Source organism: Alexandromys fortis, unplaced genomic scaffold (assembly GCF_014885135.2).
Source record: "Alexandromys fortis isolate MF-2015 unplaced genomic scaffold, M_Fortis_MF-2015_v1.1 scaffold_16, whole genome shotgun sequence".
NCBI classification, from domain to species: Eukaryota; Metazoa; Chordata; class Mammalia; order Rodentia; family Cricetidae; genus Alexandromys; species Alexandromys fortis.
The window spans coordinates 13,732,004-13,735,954 of NW_026067893.1; positions in this window are offsets into that span (position 1 = coordinate 13,732,004).

A 3,951-nucleotide genomic window follows, 5' to 3' on the forward strand; every position below is an offset into this window, starting at 1 on the left:
TATAGGAAAGTAGCAAGGTGAAAATCTTGCACCCTCATCCACCCAAAACCAGGCAGAAAAAAAAGGACAATTCCCAGCAGGAGATGGAGGCTCAACCTGTGAGCCCAGAATTACAAGAGGGTTCTGACTTTAAAGCAAGCCTGTGCTACACAGCAAACCTCTGTTTGTTTCTCTGTCTCTGTCTGTCTGTGTCAGGGTGCACCATGTAGCATGGGTCACCATGAAAGACTCCTGGTGTAGTTGTTGACTCTCACTCAAGTCTCGGGACAACACGACCCCCCCAGTAACTCATGAGAGACTGTCCTTGCTGCAATCACACAAGGTCTATTGACAGGAGCCAGTGCACTGGAGCCAAAACTCATAACCCATGCAGGGAAGGAGTTCGACCCTGAGTAACTGGGAAAAGGGTATTTAAGGGAAGAAACCACAACCCAGTAATCCAAAGGGGGTAGGAAGGGCATCACTGGAAAATTCTGAAAATACCAGTGATGATCACTAGGGGGTAACTCCCTGTTTCTCAAGATTATTCTCAAGATTACAATCTAACTTTATCTTCAACTAGTTTCTGAAACAGAGTCACTGAACTGGCTAATCCTAGATTTTTGGCTCTTCTCTTCCTGCTAGAGGGGTCTGGATTTATCCAGGTCTTTCAACCCAAAGAAAAAGGTTAAGGCCTGTGTGGCAGCAGGAAGTTCCAGCCTCTTCTGATGGACTGAACCCAAACAGTCACACAAAGGTGTATTTATTGATCATTACACAAAATATTTCCTCATAGCAAGATTCGTAATCTGATTTACATGTCTTACTAAAGGAGATCATCACATGCCCTCATGACTCTAGGCCTTTATTATTTATCCTTTGTAATATACAATAATCCAAGAGCCTCAGGTGTGCCTGAGCCTCTTGTGGCCAAAATCATGGGGTGGCTACCATGCCCCTTCAGTGAAACAATTCTATAAATCACCGGAAACAATTACTGTTTTCCCACAAGGATTCTTCAAGGCCAAAATGCTTCTTTAAAAAAAAATGGTTGTTCATTCTAATACCCTGGATACAGTAACTCTACTAAATTCCTACAACATCTTTGTCTCTCTGTCTCAATGTCTCTGTCTATCTCTCTCTCTCTCTCTCACACACACACACACACTCATACACACTCACACACACACACACAGAGTTCTAGAGAAGAAAAGAGCAATAACTGAAAATAACCCCTAGAATAATAATAAAAAAAAGCAGACTAAGTGGAGAGAAGAAGCACTAATTTTGAAAATAGGACAGAAGTTGTAACCTGAAGAAATGGTTCAGTGGCTAAGGGTACTCACTTCTCTTCAGAAGGTCCTGAATTCAATTCCTAGCACCCCCATGACAGTTTACAACTGACTGATGCCATGTTCTGGTGGGCAGATGTACATGCAGACAAAGTACCCATATACATAAAATGTATAAATAAATAAATCTTTTAAACAAACAGAACAATAGCCGGGTGGTGTTGGTGCACACCTTTAATCCCAGCACTCAGGAGGCAGAGGCAGGTGGATCTCTGTGAGTTTGAGGCTGTTGTGATCTAGCTGCCCTCACTCCCCCTGACCCACAGCGGAACATCCTTGTGGTCTGTAATTGACAAGGATGTTTGTGTTCTTTCTGGATGGTGGTTTTCCACAGAAGCAGTAGAGGTATAAAAGGCTTTAGCTTGGAACAAAATAAAGGTTGCTGTTCTTCCACCTGAAAAGAAGCCTCATGTCTCAATTCCCGGCACCCCTCCCCCACCAGTCTCAGCATTTAGGCACAGCAAGACCTGCTTGGGCAACATAGTAAAACCTCATCTAAAACAAAACAAAAAAACAATGGTCCAGGTGTGGCAGCACTCACACTTGAAGTCCAAGAGCCACAGAGGTTAAGATAAGAGGATCATGGGGGGGGGGGGCGGCGCGGTGGGCCCTTTAGTCCCAGCACTCAGGTGGCAGAGGCAGATGCAGGCACATGGAACACATAGCTTATCATCAAGCTTACCCATACATGTTTACTAAGCGAGAAGAGAGAGGAAGCTTTGGTGCATACACCACAGTGCTTGTGTGGAGGTCCGAGGACAACGTGTAGATGCTGTCTTCCATCATGGGTGCCTCTGGGGTCAAACTCAGGTTCTCAAACTTGGTAACAAGTCCTTTTCCCACTGAGCCATCTTGTTGATCCCAACATTAATAATTCTTTTTAAAAAAAATATTTATTTGGGGCTGGAGAGATGGCTCAGAGGTTAAGAGCACTGGCTACTCTTCCAGAGGTCCTGAGTTCAATTCCCAGCAACCACATGGTGGCTCACAACCATCTGTAATCTCAAAAAAATTAAAATTAAAATAAAAGAAGGAATTTTTTTAAAGGCACATAAAGATACACAGAGAATCTGAATAGTGCTTTTTTTTTTTTTTTTTTTTTTTTTGGTTTTTCGAGACAGGGTTTCTCTGTAGCTTTGGTGCCTGTCCCGGAACTAGCTCTTGTAGACCAGGCTGGCCTCAAACTCCCAGAGATCCGCCTGCTTCTGCCTCCCGAGTGCTGGGATTAAAAGCGTGCGCCACCACACCACCGCCCGGCAATAGTGCATGTTATTGTGTTTTCTTTGAATTGTTTGACAACTGAGGAAGGAGCAACAGCTGCTAAAAGACATTTGATTATAAGTGTTGCTGGATTAATCCAACATATATATTTTGAATTCAAAATTTAAGTCAAAAGATATGTTACTTTGGAAAAGAGGTTTTCTTTTGTTTCCACAAGAAATGAGAGGCTGTGGATTCATTTTTGGTTAAGAAAAATAAGGCTGATCGAACAAGACCCCTGAAAAATCTCCAGTGGGAAGAGATAGACCAGATGACCCAGTGTTTCAGGACACCTCTGTTGTTCTTCTGAGGTCTGCATTCAGATCAGCTTTAAGACTGCCGGCTGAGAGGATTTAATGGCTTATGCGATAGGGTCTGGGGAGTCTAATAATGACCGTCTGCATGATTCTGGAGAGGCTGGGGACCCTGTCACTCTTTAGTTCATAAACTAAACACTTCAGTAGACCCCACCGATTCTGCAGGCTTGGACAGTTCAGTCTGTGTTGGAGGGCCCGAGAATCTGGAGTCTCGTATCAGAAAGGTTGGCAGCCTCAATAGCAGCAGCCGCAGCAGCAGGGACAGACATGCTCAGCACTGAAACCAAGACGGGCGGGCAACTCTGAGTTTCCTCCGAGAGCTCTCTACCTTGGTTTCTAAGCTGCTGTCCACTCGAAGGGAGGTTTCTCCCATACTCTGCAGAGGGGCTCTATTTCTCTCAGTATATCCTTTCTGGAAGATTCCCCACAGACCTGTCCAGAGACGTATCTCTTAATTGATTTCAGATCCCATCAAACTGGCAATCAAGGTTAGCTAACTATACCACTTCTGTACGTAGCAAAGGCATCCTTGGCGTTTCCGTGCCCCGAGGAAAGTACTGAATGCGAGGTCAGGATTACGAGAGGTGCACATTGTGCAGATTCTAAAATTAGAGATATATCTGAGATAAAACATGATGTATTGTCCAGGGAGGCTTGTGTGCAGCCAGCTACTGGCTCAGCTCCTTTGCTTCATGGTCCACAACCATAGGATCCAGTTGCATTTTGGAATTGAGACAGCATCAGAGAGGTAAGTATCCCAACATTAGGACCTTCTCTTACTGCTGCAGCAAAACACACACAGTTCGCTGTGCCACACGTCCCTCACTCTCCCTCAAGTCCCTCACTGTCCCTCAAGCCCCTCACTGTCCCTCACAGGTCCCTCACTGTCCCTCAAGCCCCTCACTGTCCCTCACTGTCCCTCACAGGTCCCTCACTGTCCCTCACTGTCCCTCACTGTCCCTCACTGTCCCTCACTGTCCCTCACACGTCCCTCACAGGTCCCTCACTGTCCCTCACAGGTCCCTCAAGCCCCTCACTGTCCC